Below are 14477 nucleotides of genomic sequence, written 5' to 3'. Positions count from 1 at the left end.
GGTGACATGAAATCAAATTTACAACTCATACTCTATCGATATATGAAAAAAAATTGGGGGTCAACGGACTATTTAAAGAGCTACAGTGAATTTTTAATAGGCATGTTTTTGCCCGTATATGGCCTATAGTAAGAGCTCGCGCGCACACGTGCTGCAAAGTTTAACGGGTGTTAATTTCGTTATTAATGGTCGTAGAAGGTTGATCAAGGTATCAAATTGCTCAGAATTATATTATCAATGCAACGATATAAAAAAAACGGCGTTTCTGCGTTGCTTTGAAGGCGTTACGCGCGGAAACGCGCGCGCATACCTGTGCGTGCGCAAATTTTTGAAATGCTTAAAATGACCTGAAACGTACTTTACTTTGGTCAAAAAGTGATTTTGAGCATTTTAAAAATTTGACGAGCGCGTACGCGCGCGTCGTGACCTCCAGGTGACCTTTGATGACATGACCTGTTGACCCTTGACCTGAAGTTGATGTGATGTTAATTTGATCGATTTTTGATAATTGATAATGGAGATATGATCGACAATGTGATTTTACAAAATGGCGCCTGGATGACGTCATCATGACCTGATGACCTTGAAAAAGTTGATTTTACTTGAAATCATACGGCTTGATGACTGACAGAAATTTGAAGGAAATTGACCATGTCGATTTCGAGTGAACGTGTGTACAAAAAAGTGTACGGAAGAAATAAAAATAAATAAATAAATAAATAAATAAAGAAAGAAAATTCTGGCGAAATCAATAGGTGATCTGTCGTTGACAGACCACCTAATAAAGAATAAAGAATAATAAAGAAAGAAAATTCTGGCGAAATCAATAGGTGATCTGTCGTTGACAGACCACCTAATTATAAAATAGAAATAAAAAACGGGAAAAAAAAATAAGAATAGCCCTTTCACAAGCAACCATAATTCTCCCTCCCTTCATACCCTGGACAAGTAAAGAAAAAAAAATACAGCTAGAGAAACGAAGCAAAGATGAAAAGCAAGGAAAGGGAAGGAAGCCGTCTCTCGGTACCTGGTACTCTGCCCAGATATCAAGATGTACGTAGGACCTATTCTCCGCGATTTGAAAAACAACGTGCATAACATCACAATTATTATGATGGTCATTTAAAAAAGTTCCTTGGTTGTTTCCAAGTTATTTAATTTGCCGTCGAGGGACTGCGCGAATGCACACGCTCCTACAGGATATGAATGAAAAAGTCGCAAACAGACTCCGCCGTTCAATCCGATACTGTACTGTATAGCCGGTATACAGATCGGCACGTGAGACAAGCGCAGAGGCGATGGATATGAATATTCATGAGCAGGTATTGATGTCATTTGGTCTCAAGGTGGCGCTCTTCATTTTTTATATCAATTTCAAAATCTGCATCAAAAGAAAGCTCACTTGGCAAAATTTCTCTTCTTTATATATTTTTTTGAGAATAAAAACAGTTCTTTTGGCCAATGCAATACATTTTATGGACTCAGAACTTGTTTATGAGTATTTTGAAAAGCGAAGAGTGAAATCTAAAAGAAAGTTTTGAAATAAACCAATGTCACAATTTACCTTTAATAATAGCCAAGTAAAATGCTCTTTAATAGTATTACATGTACATGTAGTCATGTACATTACTTTCAATTTAATACCGACCTTGATTCAGTTTATAAACAGAGATCTGGGTCATGATATGGGTATCATCTCTTGCTTTTATTTTAATAATGTAGGAGACAGAGAAGACTCCATATTTGGCTCTCAAGACCAGAGATCTGGGTCATGAAGAATTACATCAATACCCTCCATCTTGCTATAAAGGGCACCTCATGGCCTGCCTTCAGAAATATAGGCTATGCATGATTTTATGACATGGAGATTTCATACCAATTCATTTTGAACAATTGCATCACATCCCCTTTTGTTAATACAAAAATATATTTTTCTGGAACCACTATATGAATTCCTGCTATTGTTTTTTTTGTTTAATCCTTTACACAGTAAAACTGCATTTTACTGTACATCATAGTAAAGTACATTTCAGTTTCATTAATCACATATTCCAAATTACAAATGAAGCAATACAAATTAAAGAAGCATGTTTTAAACATAACTTTGGTATTAAATAGTCCATTAGTAAAAACAAAACAATCACAATTTTTAAGTCTTTGATTTTGGTTTCAGCTTCAATATACTTCAACCATACATATACAAAACACTATTAAATTTCCAGGTTTAATTAAAAGTTCTTGATGAATGAATGCACAGAAAATGTCATTTTCTATTTTCTGAGGACTTTGTATTTATCAAGGAGATACACTCCTGAGATGAATTTTCGCCTTTTGTGACAGTGAGACATCACAGTTTGCATTCATATTCTTGATCAAATGGTGGGCATTTTTTAAGTACACGAAAACAGCTCAAAACTTGTTGCCAAATAATACCAGTTGGTCCATGTATAAAGCACAACACTGAACTCTTCAAATCATCTCTCAAAACTCCCTATTTCAGCAGATGTGTGATAATTAGCTTTAATTGGATGAGCCTGCGCCTATGAATATTTCTAACAGAAATATGGAGCAATATACATGTAAATGCTGTGGATCATCATCATATTTATACAAAATTCAGTCGTCAACCGTTTTATAGAATTTAGGGTGACACATTTTCAATATAATGGCAATATGATTGGTTTGAAATGTCTAATAGACATGTATCAGGAAGAGTATGCCAAGCCAAAATAATTCAATTTTCAAAAGTTTACTCAATAGTATTTTTCATAAAGGTTCATTGGTCAGTCATAGGACAGTCATACATGTATAGGTACTGTACATGTTTTGACAGTTGATCAATGAATAGGTTCAGCTACTACAGACATATGACGTACTGTGTATAGTTTTCATTCATCACTTTGGCTGTGTCTTGTTAAAGCATGGGTCAAATTCCCCATGAGTGAAAAATGAATCCAAGAATGCAGCCAGTCTAAAACCCTTCCTTCGTCAGCTGGTGACACCAACAACGTAAACATGCTATTACTTTATACATAGTAGGCCTATATGAAGTACATGTACAATAGATCCAACATGATTCACTCAGTCACATTGCTACATGTACATGTCAAGTACTTTAATGCCAGTATAATTGACTAAAAATGTTGTATATATGTCGCAAACCTTGTGAACAATGTGAAGGAATGTTCAAAATGTAAAAATGTGTAAATGACATTGTACTTGGTACATGAACATGTACTTGGACAACCAGCCTAAAACCTCATTTCATACAGTTTTTATATTCATAAATAGAAATGTGATATTTATAATTAGTACACGGATGATAGCACTTGCAGACTATTCACATCACATTGTACTGTGTCGAAACTTGGCGGAAAATCAAGTCAAACAAAACCTAGGTATATAAAGCTCAAATGCATGAACATGTACACTAAACATGTACGATTCAGTGAGTTCATATCTTAGGCTGATGATAATGTACATGTACACATTCCTGTACAATGTGGTACAATGTTTACACATGTATGACCATTGAACAAAGCAGTGTACATTTACACTGTATATTTACATGCAGTATTTTGTATATGGTCTTCAAAAATAAAAAAAAATAAGAATTTTCCATTCATGTCAAAGTTAAATGCTTTCACTCATTTTGAGTGATGTCACTCAATTACTGGTACATCATGTACTTCTAATTGTCAATTTTTTGTCTATTATATTCGTTCATGGTATTTTTCATTGTATTTCATTTTTTATCCATGTACCTATGTATTGATGATGATCCAAACATGCTGACATTTAAATTGATTTGATCTCATTTGAAATTGACAATGAAATCATTTATGCAAACACCCTTTGGAAAAAGCAAATTGCACCCCCAACCCCCCAAAAAATCTTATTATGAGGCCAATTCATTTTGGATCATGTTGCACATTATTCTTTTTTAAAATCTAAATTCAAAATATTTTAATGTTAGAATTATGACGTTGCCAATCATTAACTCAGGCCTAAGAAAAGCTCTGTACATGTGCGGCTTAAATTACATTAAATTATGTTAAGTGATATCACCCAGGGGGCTGTTTCATAAAGCTGTTTGTAGTTAAGAGTGACTTTAAGATCGACTGGTGATCATTTCTTACGCACTAAATAATCACCAATGAACATTTAATGGTGAATATAATTTACCACAAGAAAGGATAACCAGTCTTTCTTAAAGTCACTCTTAACTTAATACAAACAGCTTTTAATATGACCCCCACCCCCGAGGGGATATTTTATGATAGAGCATAATTGACTCCGGTCAAAACAAAATCTAAGCTATTTACATGCAGGTTCGCAGCGCACTGATGAATCGTTCACTTGAGGATCGTTTGGCAATAAAACTGGACGTGTAAACCATCGGATGGTGGTTTATCGTATACAACGGTAGCTAAGTAGTACTAGCGACCATCCCCTAATAAATGTAAGTGATAGCTTGCTGGCCACAGGGCAGAATATAAAGCACTCGCCAAATGCGTCCAAGCTGGAGCTTCTTGTCTAGTAATCAATGGGAGGAAAGGAGGATGTGAGCTTCAAGTGGCTGGGTGCATACTCGGCTCAATCAGGAGCAATGTTTCTAGGGTTAATGTATGGATAGATACGAGGTTAACGGCAGAGCATGCCTATGCATGCCTACATGTACATATACACATACATGTATTATATCACAGTGCTTCAGACAGATCAGGTATGCTGTTTGTTAAAAAAATATATTACATGTACAGTATGTACAAGACTTACATGTACAGGGGCCTGTTGCAGAAAGAGTTGCCTTTAAACGCAAGTCAAAATATCAAGCAGAAGTCCCGAGAATACGGGTGCCTCATTGGCTGAAATCATTAAAATCAAGTTGCGCAAGATTTCTTGAGTTGCGTTTGATCGCAACTCTTTCTGCAACGGGCCCCAGGTATATGTACATGTAGACCTATATTTTGAATTACTGCAGCAATAAGATATCAAATTTTAAAAATGGGGCACAAGCAAGAAGTATGATACAATGTACATGTACTTACACATTTGAAACCATTATTTTTTTATTCATGTGATATGTACTTGGTGATTGTTTGCATTCCCAAATTCAAGCCATTCACGTATTAAAGGGACCGATAAGGGTGATTTTACATAGTACAGTATTAAAGCGCCTGAGAATCTCTGAGATAACTAATTGTAAGTTGAAGAAAAACACTGCATAGTATAAACTTACTCCATGTATTTGGGTTGATACGAAAAGTAATTTGGAAAATGGAAATCAAACTAAAATAGCCCTTGTACAGAAATATCAATAATTTAATTAGTTATTTGAACTAAGAAAGACCACAGCATTGTTACTGGAGGTTTTTTTGTCTTGTTTCATTTCAATTTTTTTTTCAGTACATTATTAAAATTTCACATCAGAAATTCCTTTGCAAATTACTCTGGAAACCAGCATGGCAGAAAAGTGTAGGTACTAACCCAAAATAGAACAGGTAATCACATTTCAGGTCAGTCTCAAGTTGCATTACGCATCAGGAGGCCGAGGCTTGATGGCTCTCAGACCCCATTCACAAAAGAAAGAAATTCTAATCCATTGACCAAGTACAGTGATTCAGTCTAAAGGTGCATTTGCATCGGAAAGCAAAGGCTTGATGGCTGTCAAACCCCATTCCCACGAATAAAATTAACCCACCAAGCATGTAAAGTAATTCCATTGGAATTCACAACAGGCTTTGTACTGTTAAAGGGGTCATTGATTTCCAGTACAGACACAGAAATAAAAACAGTTGAAAAATCTACAACTGACCACATGTACATGTATGCAAAAACATGTGACATGAAAAAGAAAGTACAGTACATACATGTACTATACATGTACATGCATTGTTATTTTTTTAATTTGTGTCGGTCTGAACAGACCCTCATTGGAAAAAGAATACACAGGGACTCGGGTGATTGTGCTCCCAAAATCATAAAAAAAAGCTGGACTGGGAAAAAAAAAGGCCCTAGAAAAATCCCCATTAACTGCCATGCTAGAGCTTCTCTTGACAAATTATACTATAGGTTCAAACTGCCTTGATTACAAGAATCCCCAATAACTTATGAAAACTTTTTCAGGCTCACAAATACCTGATAATCATTTCTGCATTCACACTGCCCTGAAACAAACCATTCAGGGGAAAGTTCTCAAAGTTACGAGCATGGGCAGTATGTGCTCACGCACAACTGCTTGCTGGATTGAGAAAGTTGTCATACATGTAATTTGCTTTCACACTGCCAAAATCCCAAGACCTTGGAAAAATCCCTCCAAAAGTTCTCGTAATTTTGGCGAGTACCTATTAATTTATAGCGGGTATTTTTGTTTGGGGATATGACAAGTAATTTGCTTCATATTGACCAATACCTGGCATTTTCAGATTGGGGTACATCATGTACTAGGAAATTTTGCAATCGGAAAATACCTTGAACCGACAAACTTTGAGGCAGTCTGAAACCACCTTTTGTTTCAGATGGCAGTAGGTTGTGAAAATTAGCTCACGAAAAAATGAAAAATGAGGGGGGGGGGATACTACGCATAATTCTCATTGACAAAATTCCTGGCATTTTCGGAATGGGGTACATATATGTAGAAAATTTCGCAATCAGAAAATACCTTACGAGAAAATTTGAGGCGGTCTGAAACCACCTAAATGTATTGTTGCTAAAGCAGATAGGCAGTACATGTAGGTTGTGAAAATTAGCCCACGAAAATAAGAAATATCTTATTTGCCTTGGATTGACTGAACAGATCCTACATGTAGGCCTACATATCCTGTTTTGTACAGTGTGAACAGACTGTTTTGGATAGAGACAGAAAGATGAAGTCATTGGCCACCTTCCCTAACGTCTCCCAGAAAGGCCTCTTGTGAAAGAAGAGGGTCATTAGAAAGCAATTCCACTCGCTCTATCCTGCATATTACATTATCTCTCTAGTGTATTCTCTAAAACCTTTTAAACTGCCAAGGAGAGTGGGCCGAATACCTAAGCTACTATGGGTACGACACATGAGGACCTGTCGTCATTGGCGAGAAAACACCTCGACTTGGAGTTGAAAGCTAACGTACTGCACAAAGGCATCGCTCATTATAATGCACATCTTTGGTGGAACATTACAGCTAGGGCCATGTTACAAACTGTACAATTTATTAAAGTACAAGAAAAAAAAATCATACAATACACATACATGTACATGTATGTACATGTAAAAGTAAACGGCATGCAAGTACTCTGCACTAGGCATAGACCTGTGGTTTTGCAATGAACAGAGTGCATTGTAATGCAGAATCTGACTTTAAAAATAGCGAGACTTCATGTAGATTCACTACTGAGGCTACATACACAGACAGAGTTTGGCGTCTCATCTTCATTCTAGATCTAGATATATGACCAGTATAATTGGTTAGTGGCAAATATGAGTCTGTGCTTGCAGACTAGCAGGCAAGGGTTAACTTTAATCCAAAGCCACCAAGGAGACGACCTTGGTGGCTTTATTGATTGATCTAAATACCCCTCTTAAGCTCTATACTGGCCTTGGATATGTTCTTGTGTCAGGAAAATGTTTGACATTCATCCTGTGTACAATAGATATGTGCTCTTGATAAAACCGGGGGGGGGGGGGGGGGGGGGAGGCAGTCAAATGTATTGCTGTACATATGCGTGAACAAATTATTTCAAAACATCCTCTAAACGAGTTTTTTCTTGGTGTGCAAAATGACCCCCTAAACAAGTTTTTTGCAGGCTTTATTTTTTAATTTGGCCCCTAAACAAGTTGTCGCCGAAAACATGTATGACCTCGGGGGAAAACAAACCCTAAATACCTTTGACTAGTCTTTAAAAAAAACCTTGGAAAAAATACATACCCTAAATACATTTAACCCCGCGATTGACCAGTCTTTCAAAATCACCCTTTTTCTTGAAAACTGAAAAACACCCCTTTAAACAGGTTTTTTGGTCATGCATGTGTACAGCATTATATTTGACCCCCCCCCCCCTGTGATAAAATGACCTTGCTCTCAGCCTATTGATATGTATCCTACATAACTGGGCAGTGTAGAATGAACCTTGGTTTGAAACCTACATGTAGGCCTAAATGTACATACATGTACAATCATTTGGGTCAGAACTGGGAGAACACTCATTGTAAAAAAAAAGAAGAAAAAAGGGAGCATTAAAAGCAGGTTTTTTTTGCATTATGATATGTAGGCTACAATAAATGTACATGATTTTTGTTTGTTATCAATAGAGGTTTTACAAGAGCCGGGGGGTACACCAGCCAGATGTCTATCAAAATTAAATGATTAAGCAGCTTACACAGTATGACTGCACAATGATAACCCAATCGATAGAACATACATTATCTTTAAAAAATAATGGTACATGGGACTATATAAAGTATTCAATAATATTCTGAGCAGAGATAATATTAAGAGTTTCTTCAACAGCGACATGGACTCTGCACCCCCCATCGAATGTTCTGCTCTTAATAATAAGTTCATATTTGTGTGCATCATGTTTGTGTATTGATCACCATGACACTTTGGCACAGGAACATTGATTGGATTAGGCTAAGTTTAGAATTGTACCGATCAATACAGATGGGAGCATAATGCTTTCACAAAACATGTAATGCATTTAATATTGCACGATACATTGACACACGGTCTACAACAGATGTTACCAAGTGAAAATTGGGGGATAATTAATTGGCATTAAATGGGGAAACCAATTTTGTTTTTAATTTGTGAATGTGAGATTTCATTTCTTATTATTATTATTTTTTTTTTACTCAGATTGCATCTACATGTAATATAAGAAAAAATCAAGAACTTGAAAAAAAAATGAGAATTTTATCCTATTAATTGGCAAAAAGTAATTTAGAGCCTAAAGAAAAGAGTAGAAAAATCAATGAAGTAGAACAGAACCCCTCCCCCCCCCCGAATAAAATAATAATAATAATAGATAAATAAATAAAAATAAACAAAAAAATTAATAAATAGCCAAATAAAAAAATAAATTGCTAAATAAAATAAATGAATAAATGAAAAATAAAACAAATGAAAGAAAAACTAAAGGAGCTATTAAAGAAAACAATGCGATCAAAAAAAAAAAAGCTGAATACTATTTAGAATTTCAAATTGCCTGAATTGGCAACTCTCAATTTGCTCAATTACACAAAAATATTTGCTGCCAGCCGAGATGACATCGTTTTCAAACTTGTATGTAATGTATACTCTGCGCGGAGGAACATTTTGTGATTTCCGGGGGCCACTTTTCACAACCAATTTGGTAAATCTGCAACATTGGATAAGCTTACATGTACAGTGAATGGGGTTTTTCTAGATACTTTTGGGCATTTCATGAACCCCCACGTGATTGTATTATACCCTTGAAGTATGTAATGCAATGAACAGAATGAAATCACACTCTTAAGAATACAAACTAGTTACTTTTTTTTACTGAGTTGGATCTGGCAATTATCAAAATTTTGCCTCCAAAATTGTTTTTCCACATCATAAACATCTAAGACATTAGAGGATTAAAGTTTCATAAACTTTCGTACAAAATGCCAATTTAAATGTAAGGAATGAACTGTGATTCCTTTACTCTAGAACTCAGGATAGCTGTGTACAGCAGCATATTTTTTTTTAAAGGGGGGGTCAAGCTGAATGAAATGTTGACAACCAAGAAAAAAAAAAAAGTCTTTACCACAAATTTGACGTTGTTTCGTTCCTCAAAAAAAATTTACAAGCAAAAAAAATAATTATAATTTCAGGGGGGGGGTTAAACCCCTGTAACAACCCCCCCCCCTCCGTACGCCACTGACTTATACATACCGGTACTACTAAAGAAGTAGATGAAAAGCTTGAGGACTTTGTTTTCCCCAATTCTTTTTAGTGCTCACTTACCTTTTGTAAGAGCATGAAGTCCCATCTTGACCTGGGAAAAGTTACCGCTCCCAAGCTCATTCCTGATCTTATAAAACGCTATCCTCTTCCCGAGCGTGACCTCTTTAAGAGCCCTGGGGTCATTGTTCATTTCTTCCATGTACTTCTCATAGGCGGTTAGTCTCCGAACGCCGGAGTTGTTGGTAAGGGCCGGCTCGGAGTTGGAAATCGACTTGTCCACGCTAGTCCTGTGTGTACGGACGCTAGAGCCGCCATCCGACTTCCTGGGACTGCTGTGAACGGATTCCGACATGGTTGATTGTCTGAGATCAGGTTTATAATGAGCAGACTAAGGACATGGTGCAGATGCAGGCTCCATACTCTGAAAAGTCAAAGTGATATACATGTATTAAGTAAAAATGAGTATCATGGTGATTTCAGTTAATTATGAAAGGGGATCTTTGCAATGTATGGAAAATGATGAGCTAACCACTATTTTTTTTTATTATAAAATTACTGATAGATTTCTTCCCTGTCATGACTCTGAAATAAATTCCCCAAACTACTCCATTTTTCTTGAAGAGTCAAAGTGTAGTGTAGATTCACACTACACAACACAATTTAATAGCAAAATGTCTACGGTAATTTAGCCAATTTAGCCTTACAGTGTATGACTTCCATAGAACTTTTACAGGGACCGGTAGGTACCACACATGACAAGGGTAAATTGCCAATTCCTCTACTGCAAACTCATCCACTCACCACATGGTCTACCTTCATTTAGTCTAAAATGCCATTCCATCCATCAAATTTCGTCAAACAATCATTTGGCCTCATGAGCATTTGGTCCAATCATCACCTTGTCTAATCAGCAGTTGGTCTAATGACCATTTCATTTCATAACCAGTTGGTCTAATATCCACTTTATTTTCATTCATTTCTTGCAATTAACACTTAGTTCAATTAGACCAAATCGTATATGGACTTAAAAAAGGGCTATAGGACCAACTGGTTATTAGACGAAATGGTGAGTAGAAGAAATGACAATTATACCATGTTAGTGGATGAACTGATGGTAGACCAAATGATAGTAGACGAGTTGGTAATTGGACGAATTGGCATTTGAACAATTAAAAATAAACCGACATGAGGGGGGTGACTGACAGCCCAAATCACCCCTAAAAATTCCCCATAATGCATGATTTGGGGCGACTGCTCTATATTTTTACTGCATAATTGCTTGTTACCCAATGAGTATCCCTGAAAATGAGAAAAATAGCTCCCAAAAATCCACAATTGCCCGAATAGGGATAAAAAGATAGCCCCTTAATATATTATTAGAAATTATTTCCTACCCCAAGAACGGTTCTACACAAATATTAATGCCATGCTTGGCAACCAATGCGTAATATTCCAGTTGATGCTGTGTGGTCAAGAACAAGTAATAACCTAAATTTTACCTTTAAATTCATTTCATTCATATTTTAATACAGCATATTATTATATTATAAGAATTGATATTTATTCACATACTGTGCACTTTAAATAAAACTTGTGTCACCAAAATAAATAGAGAAATATTTGATGCAGATGTACAGCCTGTAAAATCACAAGTCTTTTGGGCACTTAATGTACCGGTAGATTTTTTTTCCTGTGTAGTGCTTTGCTCAGAAAGATGTTGAGTCGGTGTGTCGATCATGAATTCAACAACTCATGAAAGTCATGACCCCCCGACAAAAGTAACAGGGGGTAGGCCTAAAGATACATTTAATTTACAGTAACATGGTACAAGAAAAGGGTATCAAGAACAGTAATGTTTGGAGAAATTTGCAGACAACAATTCTATAGATCTATTGTAAAGGAGTGTAGATCTTCTCTGTGAAAAAAATGTAGACATACAACTTACAAGAGTCAAGAGGGATATTTGACCATATTTCATTCATAGGAAATATTGAAATTTATATGTGGTGAAAACAAATTTGGGATAGGCCCTAGATCTAGGTTCTAACGTTAGAGGTCTAGTTTCACAATAAAAAAAACTTCAGAAATGTTCAGCTTCAATGATTTCATGTCATGGTTTGCATCCCTAGACTCTAGACTCGAGTCTACACTTTTTTTTTGGAAAAGAACACTTCACTTTGAATTTTGGAAAAGAAACATTTAAAAAAAAGAAACATTTGAAGTTTTCAACAAACATCTGTTTCTGTATCTACGACTACATTCAGGACATGTTCTTGATCACTGACTGACATCCATCTCCATTTGTTGCGTTAAATCCAAAATATATTCCCATATTATTCCATCGATTTGAAGATTCATGAACAAATTATATTTTTAATAATTTTTTTACAAATTGGTAAGCAAATGCCATCCAACAGAGATTCAATCAAAATATTTTCAACTAAGTCGAGGCTTAGTTGAAAGTGAAAAGTAGAATCTATTACATGTAATAAACTTGTAACTTATGTAAGAAAACAGTCACAAAGCAGCACTCACATCACTGATTCAGATGCATTCCAAACAGATTCTGAAAATAAGATGGGAAAGAAAATGATGCCAAGTACCGGGTATAGGTCAAGGAAAATATTAAATATGTCAGACAATCCTCCCGAAAATCCTGCCTATAAGTATAAGATAGTATAGTATAATCCTCCGCCAGCTACGAAACCCACACAAGGCATATAATTTTACAGTTATCCTGAGTGAAACCACAAAACAATCGACCGGGAGCCGCTGTCGTGCTATTCAGTGAGTCGGCGAAACAGGTTGACATGGCCCCCGGATTGCTTTCGCACGTTGCTGCCATACACAACCCAACACCATTCACAGTCACCAAGGAGACAAGACGACGGGACAAAGCAATGTAAATAACGATATAAAATGGCGAAATGAAGCACTGTCAAACGTTTTAGTGCATCCACACGAAGAGAAGATAAGCTATTAGAGCATTCATTCTCACCAAGTAATATTTTCCATCCTTTATAACTTATTTCTGAGAATAATTCAATGACCAATCCTTGCTTTCCGACCCGTTTTCATTTGGTCCCCATGTAACAGCAGCATGCACAGTATATATAACACGTACCGGTACGGTACGCGTATCGATATATATCGTAGTAGTAGTTGATCGTACATAAGCTGTACGTGAAAAAAAACTAAGCCACCATAATTTTTCGCGGATACTGTGCATAACTTTACATTGCCAATTTGAATGTACATGTATTTCAAATCATAAAGATGTATTTTTACTACGATGCATGTTATGCATTTAATACGCATTTGATTTTAAAATAATAATATGTAAAATCTTATAATGATATTTTAATTTAATTACAAAAAATAATTCAATATGTATAAATAAAATATGAATTATTTTGTCGTCACTTACGAAGATCTGTTCTGGAGAGAAAGTATCTCTAGAACGGTGCGGTATGAGATGTACATATTACAGAGGTGGATAAAGCGTAGTATGTATGATGGCCTTGGATATGTGATACGATACTGTACGCATCTTTTAGCTCTGTATTTATGATTGATAATCCGGATGGTAGGGGCTAAGTATCCAGCGATCCGATTTTCCCCTCGGCTGGGAAAGCGCAGCCCCTTCCTCGATCTTAAAAACCTTTAAAAAAATTAAAGCATTTTTTTAATTTATTTTTTTTATATTGATTTTCGTATTTGTGTATGCGCGGCGTACCCGTCAATTGGCGCTCTGAAATCAAAAAGTTATGCGCCATATAAAGTTTCAGGTTCAAAATTTATTGATCAAAATCCACACGAATTGAATCATTCTCAATTTTACAAACAAATTTGAAGGAGACTGGGAATTTTTGTTCCACAACTCCCCCCCCCCCCCTCCCGAACTTGTCGGAGGTGAGCGGAGAAAAAGTTCATAAAAAAAATGAATTATTTAACAAGTCATAAAAAGGGTTATCATGCCCGCGAGTGCAAAGACAAAATTGACCTCCCAGAAAATTGGAGGCCAATTAATTTGTATTTATGTATTGATTTGTAAACATATTTTGTTCAATTGAGTTGAGTCGAAATGAAAATAAAACTGAATTGTATACAATTTATTTCATCTCATAACTGTTTCTTTCAAGAAGGGAACGCGGACGGTTCTGAAAGCCCCCCCCCCCCTTCCGTGTCCCCGGCAGCCTGTTAGGATATACACATCGGGGCCAAGCTAAATGCCTGTGACGGGGTAAAAAATTCTGTGGATGGGTTTTTTTTCTTCATTTATTGATTATATCCATAAAACGAATGCATTGCTGAGAATTAATGATATCGATTCATTTTCAGACTACAATAGCCTCGCTCTATCCAATCAATACAAGCCTCGATAATGGTTTTAGCCACATAATAAATAAACAAACGTTCATGATTTGCCACCCTGCCCCCCCCCCCCATCTATCGGCTCTCTCACCCTCTCTTACAGGCACGTACACATGGGGTATCGGTTTTAACCCTAAACTCTAAGCCCCCCCCCCCCTCCCCCCCCCAAAAAAAAAAAAAAAAAAAAAAAAAGATAATAATAAATAA

General features: G+C 36.1%; 1 long non-coding RNA gene across 1 annotated transcript; it reads right to left on the bottom strand.

Annotated features, from left to right (window-relative positions):
* Positions 1–9956: 9956 nt before the first annotated feature.
* On the bottom strand, positions 9957–14356 carry LOC129270715 (uncharacterized). The gene is made up of 2 exons (XR_010295110.1): positions 12432–14356; positions 9957–10317 (listed from the first exon to the last, which is right to left on the bottom strand). It is a non-coding gene; the product is annotated as an uncharacterized LOC129270715 (long non-coding RNA).
* Positions 14357–14477: the final 121 nt, after the last annotated feature.

This window comes from Lytechinus pictus, chromosome 11 (genome assembly GCF_037042905.1).
Source record: "Lytechinus pictus isolate F3 Inbred chromosome 11, Lp3.0, whole genome shotgun sequence".
Taxonomy (NCBI): domain Eukaryota; kingdom Metazoa; phylum Echinodermata; class Echinoidea; order Temnopleuroida; family Toxopneustidae; genus Lytechinus; species Lytechinus pictus.
This window is presented reverse-complemented; position numbering and strand designations above follow the sequence as displayed.